Genomic DNA, 17,160 nt, shown 5'->3' on the forward strand with positions numbered 1-17,160 from the left:
TTTGGTTGATTGTTACAATCTTTTTGTTGTGATGAGACAAGAACCAAGGGAGAGGAATAAACAAACTTGATAGAAATAAAACAGAAAAAGGGGGGCAGCATATTTTATTTGGGTACAGAATTTTACATTTTCATGCTCTACAGTGATACTCCCTGAAAGGTGATTTCTGCTGCAACTGCCTAGAAATCTGATACAGCAGATACATGTCTGGCTCCTCCTGGCTTTTGCTATGTCTTCTGAGAGAAGGCAGACCACAATTTCCAGAAAGAGAACTCTGCGTACCATTGACTTAAAACAAAATAAAACTTGCCTTGGGGCCTCAACTAACAGTTAAACTTGAAAATCTCTGAACACAGAGGTTATTTTATTTTATTTTTTTCTGTTCAGCCAATTCTTATCAAAATACATTTGTGTCCTCCACTGCTTTCTCCAATATTTAGCTGGCTGGCACATCTTCAGAGTCCTAAATATCAAACCAAATGGAAGGAGTAATGTTGAAAGAGGGATGTTAAATATGTCTTCTGCCTCCATTCCAGTGTGCCCCAGAGACTTGCTGAAGTAAACCTACTTGCTATTTCCAGTTAAGAGCCTTTTTATTTAAGCTATCATGCACCCTGCTTCCTTTGCCTTTGTTTGAAAATCTGTAGCGTTTCTTATTTGAGATTGTCTGACTACAAGAAGGCAGGAAACACTTTCCGAATAAGCTTTAATTATTGACATGTTGTTTGTCATTATTCTTGTTGTTTAGTCGCTAGTTCAGTTCAGTTCAGTCGCTCAGTCGTGTCCAACTCTTTGCTACCCCATGAATCACAGCATGCCAGGCCTCCCTGTCGCTAAGTAGTGTCCAATTCTTTGCAACCCCATGGACTGTAGCCTGCCAGTTTAATATGTCCATTGGATTTCCCAAGCAAGAATACTGGAGTGGGTTTCCATTTTCTCCTCCATGGAATCTTATCAACCTAGGGACTGAACTTGCATCTCTTGCATTGGCAGGGACATTCTTTAAGGCTGACCCATGTGGCAAGCCTGTAATTAATGATATAACCAACTCATTTAAAATAGACTCTTCTTGTAGCTTGAGTTGGCTTTGCTATTAAGAAAAAAGTCTACACATCACTCTTTTATTCCATAAATATTCTATGAAACCTCTAACCTAACTATCGGATATCAAAACAGTTTTCAAAGAATACCCCTCTTCATATCTGTGGATGTCCACAAAAGACAAAGCCAGCAGCAAGCTGCCAGGTAAACACTTTAGAAACACTAAACCAAAATTGCTTACAAACTTGGAAACAACAAAGTGGTGATTCTGAAATATGGACCCAAGTTAGGCTGAAATGCTAAAACTCTATGAGGCATAAGATGGTAGGTAAGAAGAAAAGGAGACTCAGTGTGGACAGGTTGAATATGGAATGTGGCTTTTGGGCAGCAGCCTCATTCTTCCTCTCTCATAATTTAATTGACTAGTATTTGGCACCTTGCTTCAATCACAAGATTATACTAAACTCTGAAACAATTTTTGATGCTTCCTGTGCTCACCTCGCCAAAGCAAAAACAACACCTAGTTGTAGATGTGACTGGTGGTGGAAGTAAAGTCTTACGTTGTAAAGAGTAATATTGCATAGGAACCTGGAATGTTAGGTCCATGAATCAAGGAAAATTGGAAGTGGTCAAACAGAGAATTAAATGAACTAGAATGGGTGAATTTAACTCAGATGACCATTATATCTACTACTATGGGTAAGAATCCCTGAGAAGAAATGGAGTAGTCATCAGTCATCATAGTCAACAAAAGAGTCCAAAATGCAGTATTGGATACAATCTCAAAAATGACAGAATGATTGCTGTTCATTTCCAAGGCAAACCATTTAATATCACAGTAATCCAAGTCTATGCCCTGACCAGTAATACTGAAGAAACTAAAGTTGAATGCTTCTATGAATATCTACAAAACCTTTTAAAACTAATACCCATAAAAGATGTCCTATTCATTATAGGGGGCTGGAATGCAAAAGTAGGAAGTCAAGAGATATCTGGAGTAACAGGCAAATTTGGCCGTGGAGTGCAAAATGAAGCAGGGCAAAGGCTAACAGAATTTTTCAAGAGAACACACTGGTCATAGCAAACACCTTATTCCAAGAACACAAGAGAAAACTCTATACATGGACATTACCAGATAGTCAATACCGAAATCAGATTGATTATATTCTTTGAATCCTAAAGTGGAGAAGCTCTATACAGTCAGCAAAAACTAGACTGGGAACTGATTATGGCTCAGATCATGAACACCATATTGGCAAATTCAGGCGTAAATTGAAGTAAGGAAAGCCACCAGACCATTCCAGTATGACCTAAGTCAAATCTCTTATGATTATACAGTGAAAGAAAAGATTCAAGACATTAGATCTGAGCGACAGAGTGCTTGAAGAATTATGGATGGAGGTTTGTGATGTGTACAGGAAGCAGTGATCAAGACCATCCTCAAAAAAAATGAATGCAAAAAGGCAAAATGGTTGTCTGAGGGGGCCTTAAAAATAGCTGAGAAAATAAAAGAAACTAAAGGGAAAGTAGAAAAGGAAAGATATACACATTTGAATGCAGAGTTCCAAAGAATAACAAGGAGAGATAAGAAAACCTTCCTCAGAGATCAGTGCAAAGAAATAGAGGAAAACAATAGAATAGGAAAGAGAAGAGATCTCTCAAGAAAATTAGAGATACCAAGGGAACATTTTATGCAAAGATGGGCACAATAAAGGACAGAAATGGTATGGATCTAACAGAAGCAGAAGATAATAAGAAGTGGCAAGAATATACAGAAGAACAATACAAAAAAAATCTTCCTCACCCAGATAAAGGTGATGGTATGATCACTCACCTAGAGCGAAACATCCTGGAATGAGAAGTCAAGTGGGCCTTAGAGAGCATCAGTACAAACAAAGCTAGTGGAGATGATGGAATTCCTGTTGAGCTATTTCAAATCCTAAAAGATGATGCTGTTGAAGTGCTGCACTCAATATGCCAGCAAATTTGGAAAACTCAGCAGTGGCCACAGACTGGAAAAGGTCAGTTTTCATTCCAATCCCAAAGAAAGGCAAAGCCAAAGAATGCTCAAACTACTGCACAACTGCACTCATCTCACACGCTAGTAGAGTCATGCTCAAAATTCTCCAAGCCAGGCTTCAGCAATACATGAACCAGGAACTTCCAGATGTTCAAGCTGGTTTTAGAAAAAACAGAGGAACCAGAGATCAAATTGTCACAACCCACTGGGTCATCGAAAAAGCAATACAGTTTCAGAAAAACATCAACTTTTGCTTAATTGAATATGCCAAAGCCTTTGACCATGTGGATCACAAGAACTGTGGAAAATTCTGAAAGAGATGCGAATACCAGACCACCTGACCTGCCTCCTGAGAAATCTGTATGCAGGTCAAGAAACAACAGTTAGAACTGGACATGGAACAACGGACTGGTTCTAAATAGGAAAAGGAGTACGTCAAGGTTGTATACTGTCACCCTGCTTATTTAACTTATATGCAGAGTACATCATGAGGAACGCTGGGCTGGAAGAAGCACAAGCTGGAATCAAGATTGCTGGGAGAAATATCAATAACCTCAGATATGCAGATGACACCACCCTTATAGCAGAATGTGAAGAAGAACTAAAGAGCCTCTTGATGAAAGTGAAAGAGGAGAGTGAAAAAGTTGGCTTAAAACTCAACATTCAGAAAACTAAATCATAGCATCTGGTCCCATCACTTCATGGCAAATACATGGGACAATAGTGCAACTAGCATCAAACTTTATTTTTTGGGGCTCGCAAATCACTGCAGATGGTGATTGTAGCCATGAAATTAAAATAAGCTTGCTCCTTGGAAGAAAAGCTATGACCAACCTAGATAGCATAGTAAAAAGCAGAGACATTACTTTGCCAACAAAAGGTCCGTCTAGTCAAAGCTGTGGTTTTTCCAGTAGTCTTGTATGGATATGAAAGTTGAACTATAAGGAAAGCTGAGCACGGAAGAATTTATGCTTTTGGACTGTGCTGTTGGAGAACACACTTGGGAGTTCCTTGGACTGCAAGGAGATCCTACCAGTCCATCCTAAAGGAAATCAGTCCTGAATATTCATTGGAAGGACTGATGCTGAAGCTGAAACTCCAATACTTTGGCCACCTGATATAATGAACTGATTCACTAGAAAAACCCTGACGCTGGGCAAAATTGAAGGCATGAGGAGAATGGGACGACAGAGGATGAGATGGTTGGACGGCATCACTGACTCTATGGACATGAGTTTGAGTAAGTTTTAGGATTTGGTGATGGACAGGGAAGCCCGGAGTGCTGCAGTCCATGGGATTGCAAGGAGTCGGATACGACTGAGCAACTGAATTGTTCTGTGCTCACCTCTATCATAATCTCTTTAAAACAGCTTATTTTTGAAGGTCCACTTAATTTTTTCTATAAAGCCTCTTTCAATGATTTTAATATGCAAATGCCTGTCCTCTGAAGTCCTGTGCATGCATGCATATTAAGTCATGTCCAACTTTTGGCAACTCTGTGGACTGTAGTCTTGCAGGCTCCTCTGTCCATGGGACTGTCCAGGCAAGAATACTGGATTGCGTTGCCATGCCTTTTTCCATTGGATCTTCCCAATCCAGCAATAGAACCCTCTTACATCTCCTGCATTGGCAGGTGGATTCTTTACCAATTGCTCCACCTGGAAGCTCCCTGAAATCCTGTAATTCATATTAAACCCTCAGTTTAACTTACCCCTTTTTTTATATGGGGGTCATATTTTTAGAATCATATATACTTACTCTTCCGAATAGAAAGATAGTTTCATTAAGATGATGTATTTTCCCACGTTTCTTTGTATTAATATGCGTAACATGGAATGCTAAATACTGAAGATTTGTGGATTCATCAAATCCAAGACCTGCTTCTCTTCGTATCCACCATAATACCATGTGCTTGATAAGCTGTAGTTATTATAAATAGAGTTCAGCCTTAAAGATTTTCCATGTGTCCTTCTGTAAACCTTTTCAATGTTCTGTTTATGTTTATATGCAGTGCTTTATTTCACAGAAAGTCAAAAACTCTGAGTATATAGCCAGTTGAGGCTAAATTAGTAAAAAAAGAATGTTGACTTTGGAAACTTGTACAGAGTAGGGGCAATGCATGGTGAGGCCCACGTGAAGGTGTAGCCTTGGCTTTCTGTTTCTTTCCATTCCCATTGAAGGAAAGGATGCAGGATCTCCCAGTCTTCAAGTCTAAATTCTTGACCATTTACACCCATTTCCGTATCTGCATCAATGTTTCCTCCAAACAAATTCTCTATTCCCAGTTGTTTCAAGTTGTTGCATACGTTGTTTCAGTGTCATATAAATGCAAAATAAAATTCACTACCTCACACATTAATTTCCTAACTTTCATCTTTCTTTCTGTTTATTTGAAGCAAAACCTTAGAATTAAAATCAGATATAAAACTTGAATAATATTTTTAATCTTTCATTTTGTTTTTCTCAAAGAATATTCTCCACATACTCTTTTGTGAAATATTTAAGTATACACCTAAATGGAAAAAAAATCCTTAATTAATAGTAGTAGAAACTCTCATTTTTGTCAATTTTGATTTTTTATCTTCCTTCTCCTCCTGGCCTATGGACTAGATGGGAAAATGGTTTATGATCCTTCAATTCTAAGTCTGTCTATCACTTATCCTAAGGAGAGCTGTCATATCCTTCAGCATTTATAAATTATGCTTGCCTAATTTTCCTGCTAATAAAAGCCTACAGAGATTACTATCATAGCAGGCCAAGCTTTTCACCTTCCATATCCCAGGCTGACAAAAGGGTTTGATAATTTGCCTATAACCTATCAAAACAAGGGAGAAAACAGACATACCCTAAAGCAAACCAATGAAAACTGAGCATGAGAGTAGAGTATTTGTTACCTGCTTTAAAACAGGCTGCTAGTTTTCATCACTAGTCTCCCTGGTAGCTCGGTTGATAAAGAATCAGCCTGCAGTGCAGGAGACCCTGGTTCAATTCCCAAGCTGGGAAGATCCCCAGGAGAAGGAATACGCTACCCACTCCAGTGTTCTTGGGCTTCCCTTGTGGCTCAGCTGGTTAAGAACCCGCCTGCAATGCAGGAGACCCTGGTTCAATTCCTGAGTATCCCCTGGAGAAGGGAAAGGCTACCCACTTCAGTATTCTGGCCTAGAGAATTCCATGGACTGTATAGTCCATGGATTTGCAAAGGGTTGCTACATGAGTAAGTGATTTTCTCTTTCACTTCAGTCACCCTGAACACTATTTTCAAGATTACCATTCTTGCCTATTCCACATATTCACTGACAACATATCTCTATGTGGATATAAATGTTTGGGGATTCCAGTTCCCATTTTATTATATTAACATTTTTACTACCCTCCAATAATCTTTAGTCAAGATAGAACTTTTCCCAGCTGTAAAAATACAGAAAATAGCAAGTAGATGGAGTTCAGTTCAGTCAGTTCAGTCGCTCAGTCGTGTCCGACTCTCCGCGACCCCATGAATCACAGCACGCCAGGCCTCCCTGTCCATCACCAACTCCCGGAGTACACTCAAACTCATGTCCACAGAGTCGGTGATGCCATCCAGCCATCTCATTCTCCGTCGTCCCCTTCTCCTCCCGCCCCCAACCTTTCCCAGCATCAGAGTCTTTTCCAATGAGTCAACTCGTCGCATGAGGTGGCCAAAGTATTGCAGTTTCAGCTTTAGCATCAGTCCCTCCAATGAACATCCAGGATTGATCTCCTTTAGAATGGACTGGTTGGATCTCCTTGCAGTATAAGGGACTCTCAAGAGTCTTCTCCAACACCACAGTTCAAAAGCATCGATTCTTCGGCGATCAGCCTTCTTCACAGTCCAACTCTCACAACCATACATGACCACGGGAAAAACCATTGCCTTGGCTAGACGGACCTTGGTTGGCAAAGTAATGTCTCTGCTTTTTAATATACTATCAAGGTTGGTCATAACTTTCCTTCCAAGGAGCAAGCGTCTTTTAATTTCATGGCTGCAATCAGCATCTGCAGTGATTTTGGAGCCCAAAAAAACAAAGTCTGACACTGTTTCCACTGTTTTTCCATCTATTTCCCTTGAAGTGATGGGACCAGATGCCATGATCTTTGTTTTCTGAATGTTGAGCTTCAAACCAACCTTTTCACTCTCCTCTTTCACTTTCCTCAAGAGGCTTTTGAGTTCCTCTTCACTTTCTGCCATAAGGGTAGTGTCATCTGCATATCTGAGGTTATTGATATTTCTCCCAGCAATCTTGACTCCAGCTTGTGCTTCTTCCAGCCCAGCGTTCCTCATGATGTACTCTGCATATAAGTTAAATAAGCAAGGTGACAATATACAACCTTGACGTACACCTTTTCCTATTTGGAACCAGTCTGTTGTTCCATGTCCAGTTCTAACTGTTGCTTCCTGACCTGCATACAGGTTTCTCAAGAGGCAGGTCAGGTGGTCTGGTATGCCCATCTCTTTCAGAATGTTCCACAGTTTATTGTGATCCACACAGTCAAAGGCTTTGGCATAGTCAATGAAGCAGAAATAGATGTTTTTCTGAAACTCTCTTGCTTTCTCCATGATCCAGCGGATGTTGGCAATTTGATCTCTGGTGCCTCTGCCTTTTCTAAAACCTGCTTGAACATCTGGGAGTTCACGGTTTACATATTGCTGAAGCCTGGCTTGGAGAATTTTGAGCATGACTTTGCTAGCGTGTGAGATGAGGGCAATTGTCCGGTAGTTTGAGCATTCTTTGGCATTGCCTTTCTTTGGGATTGGAATGAAGACTGACCTCTTCCAGTCCTGTGGCCACTGCTGAGTTTTCCAAATCTGCTGGCATATTGAGTGCAGCACTTTCACAGCATCATCTTTCAAGACTTGTAATAGCTCAACTGGAATTCCATCACCTCCACTAGCTTTGTTAGTAGTGATGCTTTCTAAGGCCCACTTGACTTCACATTCCAAGATGTCTGGCTCTAGGTCAGTGATCACGTTATCATGACTATCTTGGTCGGGAAGATCTTTTTTGTACAGTTCTTCTGTGTATTCTTGCCACCTCTTCTTAATATCTTCTGCTTCTGTTAGGTCCATACCATTTCTGTCCTTTATCGAGCCCATCTTTGCATGAAATGTTCCCTTGGAATCTCTAATTTTCTTGAAGAGGTCTCTTGTTTTTCCTATTCTGTTGTTTTCCTCTATTTCTTTGCATTGATCACTGAGGAAGTCTTTCTTATCTCTCCTTGCTATTCTTTGGAACTCTGCATTCAGATGATTATATCTTTCCTTTTCTCCTTTGCTTTTCGCTTTTCTTCTTTTCACAGCTATTTGTAAGGCCTCCTCAGACAGCCATTTCGCTCTTTTGCATTTCTTTTCCATGGGGATGGTCTTGTTCCCTGTCTCCTGTACAATGTCACGAACCACTGGCTTTAAAAGTTTCCCAATTTCCTTAGGAAGGTCTTGACATTATTTGAAAATTATATGAAGTACATTCATATTTTTAGGCATTATTTTATGAGTCTAAATTCACTGCAGATGATGACTGCAGCCATGAAATTAAAAGACGCTTGCACCTTGAAAGAAAAGCTATGACAAACCTAGACAGTGTATTAAAAAGCAGAGACATCAATTTTCAATGAAGGTCCATATAGTCAAGGTATAGTTTTTCTAGTAGTTGTGTATGGAGGTGAGAGTTGGACCACAAAAAAGGCTGAGTGCCAAAGAACTGATGCCTTTAAACTGTGGTGTTTGTGAATAGGATGACAGAGGCTTGATGGCCTCACTGACTCAATGGACATGAGTTTGAACAAGCTCCAAGAAATGGAGAAAGACAGGGAAGCCTTGCATGCTGCAGTCCATGGGGTCCCAAGGAGTCAGACACAACTGAATGACCAGACAACAGCAACAACAATGGGTAAGTAAAGTCATCAACAAGATTTGAATTTCAGCTTTATTGGACACTGAAAACAAATATGTGCTCTAGAGAGCAGATATTTTTACAATTATCCTCAACTATCCAAAAAAGATTATCTTTGCACAAATTCCACATAATTTCCTTTCATTTTTATGTTCTTCTTGACCAAAAAATGTTTATCTGAGTGTGCCAGCACCTTGTTTCATCTCATTTCTTTTGCAATCCAGCTGTTCTGGCTACATCAGTAGCTACATCAATTGAACAAAAATGGCAATTTTATAAATATGTTGATACTTTGGAAAACGCTATACTGTAACACATCAGTAAATACATACTTAAATGTCTTAGACAATTAGTAAATGTTAATAATTCACATATGTTTAGATCTTTTTACAAGGAAAAAAGTCATGCCATCATTAATCTTAATTATGTAAAGATTTAAGCACATCAATAAAAATCATTCAGGTCTTTCAGTTATAATTATAAACTCACAGCATCTCTCTCTCTTGCTAGAATGATCTGTAATTTCATAGCAACCAAGTTCTGCTTTCTAATATTTCTCCTTTGAATCACTCAAAGCAAAATTGGTACAGCAGAAAGGATTTTGTTTATCTTTATAACATTGTTCTCTCCTGCTTTGAGTCACGTTTAATTTCTTCACACCACTGTTTGAAAAATCAGCTTCCTATTTCAAGGGTAAAAGAAAAGCCCTGAAGGATTGTGTTTGTTTTCCAGCTATGTAAGACATGTTTAATCTTCAGGTTTCTACAAGTTCAAGATGACAATGGAATATAAAACACAAGGATTTTAGGTCTTCATAAGAATGTTGATTTCACAAATTTTTTGTTTTCCTTAAAGACGTAAAATATTTATTAAAATCAGAGTTAAATTTCTGCATTAGCCATGTGTTTCAACAAGACAGAGTTTCCAGACCAAGATTATCTTTTCGTTTATCCCCTTTTCCCGAGGCAGCTCCTGAAAAACTACTGTGCCCTTAGAAGTCAGGCTTCATAATTGGAGACAAGTGGTGTAAATAATTTGCCCTGCAAAAGTAAAACTAAAAGATAGCATGTTAAATCATTTTAGTTCCAATTACCAGCTAACACTGATATTAAATTACAGAGCTCAAGGTTTCTGAAATAAATTTAGAAGTATACTTAGAATGTAGAATGCAATGCCATGTGTGAAATCTAAATCATTATTCTGTCAAGAAGTAGATTTAGTGATTGAATATGTATATGATCAGTTTTTTGCCCTGGTTGAACTTCAACCTTATGAGAACTATGGTGTTGGCTCAGATTTCCCCAAGAAATACAGTGTGAGTATTTAGGCCAGAATTAATAATCACCCTAATTTTTAACTTCTCTGAAGAGGCATCCATCTCATCTATGCATGAAACACCTTTTAACTTAAAAGGGTATTCAAAGATCAGAAAAGGCACATGGGTGCACTAAAGAGGCTTGCTGCTGCTGCTGCTGCTAAGTCACTTCAGTCGTGTCCGACTCTCTGTGACCCCATAGACGGAAGCCCACCAGGCTCCCCCGTCCCTGGGATTCTCCAGGCAAGAACACTGGAGTGGGTTGCCATTTCCTTCTCCAATGTGTGAAAGTGAAAAGTGAAAGTGAAGTCGCTCAGTCGTGTTCGACCCTTAGCGATCCCATGGACTGCAGCCTACCAGGCTCCTCCATCCATGGAATTTTCTAGGCAATAGTACTGGAGTGGCTTGCCATTGCCTTCTCCGAAAGAGGCTTGCAGGGGACACAATGGCATGCTGGGTTCATGCAGTGTTCTGGATTAAAATAACTTTTTTTTTTCTTTTCAGTACTACCTTGACATATCCATGATTATTTAAAAAATAATAAAAAGATAAGATAAATGAATGAATGTAGATTTTATATAATGGTTGCATGGTGAAATTATTGAGCACAGGATTCATGTTTAAAGAAACCTACATGGATATATGTTGTTATTTATCATGTACAGAGAGAATATTTGTATAATAACATTTCCAATATTCTATTTATCTATTAGAGATGAATTTGTAAAATAGTAAACTATGGATCAGTGAAAGAGAATGGGTTCTGAAGTCAAACATGGTTGTGATTCATGCCGCAATTACTTGATTCATCAACATAGCATTTTATATAACTTCTTAAGGATCTCTGAACTAAAATGTCAAAGGTATAGTTAAAATGTAATCCACACACATCCTGGACAACAGTGTATGTTTTCAACATAATTTAGGTGTATTTCCTGATTAACCTTCCTTTGGGGAATAACGCTTGTCAGTTACCATTAAAAGCAGCTTCGCTAATGATTCATTCCCAAATCAGGTGCAGGGATTTCCCTGGTGGTCCAGTGGTTAAGACTGCCTTCCAATGCAAGGTGTGTGGGTTTGATCCCTAGTCAGGAAGTTAAGATCCCACATGCCTTGCAGCCAAAATGCCAGTATATAAAGAGAAGTAGTGTTGTAACAAATTAACAAAAACTTTAAAATTGGTCCACATAAAAAAGAACAAATTAAAAAAAAAATACTAGTTGCAGAATCCTACTGAGGGTCTCCTTTAAATGACATAAATGTACACTCTGATCCTGGACACCAGGACACCAGCAAGCCCTACTGTATACCTGGTCTTAAATGTGCACATAACATGATCTTTGGCACTGAAGCTTACAATAAAACAGTTCCTAATATTTTGTGATCTGACCATCTCTGAAATGGGATAACAAACAAACAGCAAGGTGTTCTAGAAAACAAAACAAAACACTGGCTACCTTTGCACTAGACATACTTATCACATGACTTGCATTAAATATTGTTATGCAGAAAATTTTGTCCAAAACATTTTGAAGGACAATAAAATAGTAGTGTATAAAAGGGTGTCTTCATTAATAAAGTAAACTGATTATATGCTTGCAAGAGCAGATGATTTGCTTACATATTGCTTGGTGTAATACTCAGCAAATGTTTGATTGACAATTCTGGGTCAAGAATCAAAATGGAGATGATTGCTATTGAAGAAAAAGGGGTTCTGGCATAATGCTTTTCTGATGGTGTTTTTAGTATTAATGAATTACTGCAGTGAGTGGCTCCATTAGTCTTTTTCACTATCAGACACAACACCTGTATTAAAGGCTTGCAAACTCATCTTTCCTGTGCTTAGTGCTTCTCACATATGCCTATAAAGTCCTGAACTTGCATCCATCATGATTCTACTGACGCATCAACTTTGTTCCAACTTGGAGAAATCTGTATGAAGGTCAGGAAGCAACAGTTAGAACTGGACATGGAACAACAGACTGGCCCCAAATAGGAAAAGGAGTACGTCAAGGCTGCACATTGTCACCCTGCTTATTTAACTTATATACAGTGTACATCACGAGAAATGCTGGGCTGAATGAATCACAAGCTGGAATCAAGATTGCCAGGAGAAATATCGATAACCTCAGATATGCAGATGACAGCACCCTTGTGGCAGAAAGTGAAGAAGAACTAAAGAGCCTCTTGATAAAAGTGAAAGAGGAGAGTGAAAAAGTAGGCCTAAACTCAACATTCAGAAAACTAAGATCATGGCATCTGGTCCCATCACTTCATGGCAAATAGATGGGGAAACAGTGGAAACAGTGACAGACGTTATTACTTTGGGCTCCAAAATCACTGTAGAATGTGACTGTAGCCACGAAATTAAAAGACACTTATTCCTTGGAAGAAAAGTTATGACTAACCTCGACAGCATATTAAAAAGCAGAGACATTACTTTGCCAATAAAGTTCCATCTATTCAAGGCTGTGGTTTTTCCAGTAGTCATGTATGGATATGAGAGTTGGACTATAAAGAATGCTGAGCACCAAAGAATTGATGCTTTTGAACTGTGGTGATGGAAAAGACTCTTGAGAGTCCCTTGGACTTCAAGGAGATGCAACCAGTCCATCCTAAAGGAGATCAGTCCTGAATATTCATTGGAAGGACTGATGCTGAATCTGAAACTCCAATACTTTGGCCACCTGATGAAAAGAAGTGACTCATTGGAAAAGATCCTTATGCTGGGAAAGATTGAAGGTGGAGAAAACGGGGAAGACAGAGGATGAGATTGTTGGATGACATCACAAACTCAATGGACATGAATTTGAGCAAGCTCCGGGAATTGGTGATAGACATGGAAGCCTGGCATGCTACAGCCCATAGGGTCTCAGAGTTGGACTCGACTGAGTGACTGAACTGAACTGACCTAAAAATTATGGATCTTTGGATGAAAAAGAAGCATGTGTGTGTGCTAAGTTGCTTAAGTTGTGTCTGACTCTATGTGACCCTGTGAACTGGAATTCTCCTGTAGCCCCCGGAATAGCCTCCAGACTCCTCTGTCCATGAGATTATCCAGGAAATAATACTGGATTGAGTTGCCATGCCCTCCTCCAGGGGATCTTCCCAGTATAGGGACTGAACCCACATCTTTTATGTCTCCTGAGTTGCCAGGTAGATTGATAGCTTACAGTGAACGATGTCGGATTCTTGATCACCGAAGGAGATTTAGCTTTGGGACCAGGGACCAGGCTTGATCACTCAAGAGCTTTTGTGTAGCAGAGTTTTATTAAAGTACGAAAGGGAAAGAGAATGCTTCTGACACAGACATCAGAAGGGGGATGGGTCCCCCTCAGTAGTTTTAGCGAGGGAGTTATATACTTTTTAAATTAATTATTGCAACAAATCAAAAGAATGTCTCAAGGTTGTAAAGATCTTACTAGACCGGATCCCACAATTTACATTTTAAGATAACAGGATTAGCCAGAAGGTTTCAGGAAGAAGAAAGTGTCCTCAAGCAAGATACATTGTTGTTTTGTAGTCCTTCAGTTCAGTTCACTTGCTCAGTCATGTCTGACTCTTAGTGACACCATAGCTGCTGCATGCCAGGCCTCCTTGTCCATCACTAGCTCCCGGAGTTCACTCAAACTCATGTCCATTGAGTCAGTGATACCATCCAATAATCTCATCCTTTGTCATCCCCTTCTCCTCTTGCCTTCAATCTTTCACAGCATCAGGGTCTTTTCAAATGAGTCAGCTCCAGAGTTTAAACTGAGTTGTTCGTTGTGTAATCATCAGTTAAAGAAAAAACATTTTAAGTGACTAAGACTAAGGAATGTAGAGGAAAAAAAACGTTTGTCCTTTCCTCCTCCTTGAGAGCCCCAGACCCCTCTCTGCTCCTTGGGGACCCCGGACATCTTATCAACCTGCCTAGGAATTGACTCTCCCACTAGTGCTACCTGGGAAGCCCAATAAGAGAAGCACCCCAATCCTAACCCAACCTAGTGGATAAAAATTTGATTAACATTCAAGAAAAACATCTAACACAATCGTCCCTCCTTCAAGTCAATAGAGCATATGGGGATGGGGAGGAGCAGTTCTCAAAGAATAGATATAGTCAACATTTACTCTCTATTGTTAGTTCTCTTCTCAAAGAAAATGCATTTTTGCCAGAACTGGTCTAGACCTTCAAAAATCTAACATCTTATTGATGTTACAATAATACGGAATACAGCATTAAATCTGTGTCACAGAATGTCACCACAACATTTTGTGACAAAGGAACTGCTTCCCAGACCCCTTGTGTTTTGCTACCAGAACACCTCTGTCAAATGCCAATAAAAATCACATGCTTTATGAGATTTTGATGACTAAATAGTTTAAATTAGGTTAAGTTCTTAGCCCAGCACAATATAAATGCAAGGTAAATCCTATTTATCGTTAATAATTCATTCATAAGACACATGAAAATTGAAAATATTCAGATTGCTGTGACATGGCTGTTTTCTTTAATATATGACATCATGGCCTGGATTTTTCATGATTATTTCATATCATGATTTTGCTATTATTATATGATTGCTTACAGTTTTGCCTTTTGCCTTTTCTTTCCAATAACAATAATAAAAATAGTCCCTTAGATAGTTTAAGCACAATGTTTGTGCAAAACGTCAGAATCTAGTCCCCAAATCAGTAAGGAAGACATAACTTTAATTTTTTAGAAAATGATATATTTGGCTGCATTAAAAGTCTTAGTTGTGGCACACAGGATCTTCATTGCATCATGTGGGTCTTTCACTGAGAAAGCTCAGACCCTAGTTCTGGCACACAGGCTCAGAGTTGCATGGGCTTCGGTAGTTGTGGAGTGCTCACTTTCTTGCTCCAAGGCATGTTGGAGCTTAGTTTCCTGACGAGGGATCAAACCTGTGTCCTCTGCATGGCAAGGCAAAGTCTTAACCAGTGGGCCACCAGGGAAGTCCCTTAACTTTAATTTTAAGAGGAGATCTTTGACTATGATAATTCACGTATTAACTGCCCCCTTTGACAGATACCCATTTAAATGGAGACCTGATTTGTCTACAAGTACAGTACAGGTCATGCAGCAGGGAAACTACCTCTTTACTTTAGAGATGGACTTTGGATCTTTCTTTTCATCAGCTCTTTTGCAACTATCACTTGATGGTAAAAGAAAAAAAAAACACAGCTGATGTTTAAAAATTGCCCTATATGAAAAGCATCAGGGAGGGCAAGGTGAAAATCAAAAGCTTGTGAATACATTATAGGCTGAAAGAATTTTTGGAAACTATCTCCAAGTATGTATAATGCACAATTTCTAAAATGAATAAAAGTTTGAAATAAGCTTTAAATAAGATGTTGAGAAGATGTAAGAAGTGCAGCTACTTTAATCTTAATCAATGCAACTTGTGATGAGGTAATGAAGAGCAGGCAATCAGTCAGAATCCAATCTACCCAAATGAAATCTCAAACAACAACAGAGGGTATATATATATATATATATTTTTTTTACTTTAGTTTGTGTTAAGAGAAATGGGCAATGTAAGTGCTATGCAGATTTAATGTGCTAATGAAATCAATTCATCAAGTTTTAAATTATGTAGGAAATTAAAATAAGAAACTGTTCTGTACACAAAAGAGACTGCATCCCCAAGAGCATAACCAGCCTTGGTAAAGAGCAGCCACAACAAATTTTCGATAAGCTTTTTTAAAAAAAATGTTATATATCAGCTAAATTTAAAGACTCCTCTCTCTTTTCTCAGTTTTTTTCTTTTAAGTTCCCCAGTGAATCTTCAAAATTTTTACTTAAAAATTCCTCAGAATGGAAATCTAGAAGAAGCAGTCAAGAAATCCATTGTGAAACTCCCTGTAAGCTTGTTGATCTTCTGATCAGTCATCTGCTACCTAGCATTTGGGTGCTGTTGAGATGTCTGGAGACATCTAATTGTATTGGAGAACAGACAGTTTACGAGAATTGATTTCCAAAGTAAAGAGTCCCATGTTTTAGAGCCTTTGATGGAGCTTTGGGTCCTAATTTTCTACCACTGTATAACTGCTCCAACTTGTAAAAAAAGACAAAAAACAAAAGCTTCTCATTCAGCTTTAAACTTACAGTGCTGGTTGTTCCAGAATATCACACACCTACAAGGCATCACTAGAGGGATGCCAGGCTCCTCTGTCAATGGGATTTCCCAGGGAAGAATAGTGAAATGAGTTGATATTTCCTTTTCCAGGAGATCTTCCCAACCCAGGGATCAAACCTGTGTCTCCTGCAAGTCTCCTTCATTGGCAGACAGATTCTTTACTGCTCAGCCACTGGAGAATATATTTATGTATTTACACTCTCAAACATGTTTGATTTTTAAAAAATGAGAAGACAAAGAAGATGAGAAAGACCAGGGCATTTATAAATATCAATTAGAAAGAACTGGTTAGGATGAATAAACTGTTGGAGACCTCATGATCACAACAGAAAGTAAAATAAGTAATTAACAAACATTTAGCAATGAATGAAATTTTGTTTTCTCTACAACTTATTTCTTTCTAGCCAAGCTTTCTATTTTAGTTGAAGTTTATGGAATACATCTGCATATCCTTAAAGTGCCTAGAGCAATCTCTGCCTCCTGCTCTAAGAAGGAAAGGCAATTTGAAAAGTACTGGTGTATAAATGTAGATACTCCAAAGCAAATAAAATGCAGTAGAAACACACAGACTGGAGATACTTAGTTTCATTTCTGTAGAATTGCTGTCAAACAAAGACTGTCCCTAACTTAACTATGATTCCATTTACTACATTTTTTTTTTTTTTTTTTTTTACTTTATGATGAAGCAAAAGCAATATGCATTCAGTATAAGCTATGTTACAAATTTTGGATTTT

The sequence above is a fragment of the Moschus berezovskii genome, chromosome 1, assembly GCF_049115385.1.
Source record: "Moschus berezovskii isolate FMDL1 chromosome 1, NW_MosBer_1.0, whole genome shotgun sequence".
Classification (NCBI taxonomy): domain Eukaryota; kingdom Metazoa; phylum Chordata; class Mammalia; order Artiodactyla; family Moschidae; genus Moschus; species Moschus berezovskii.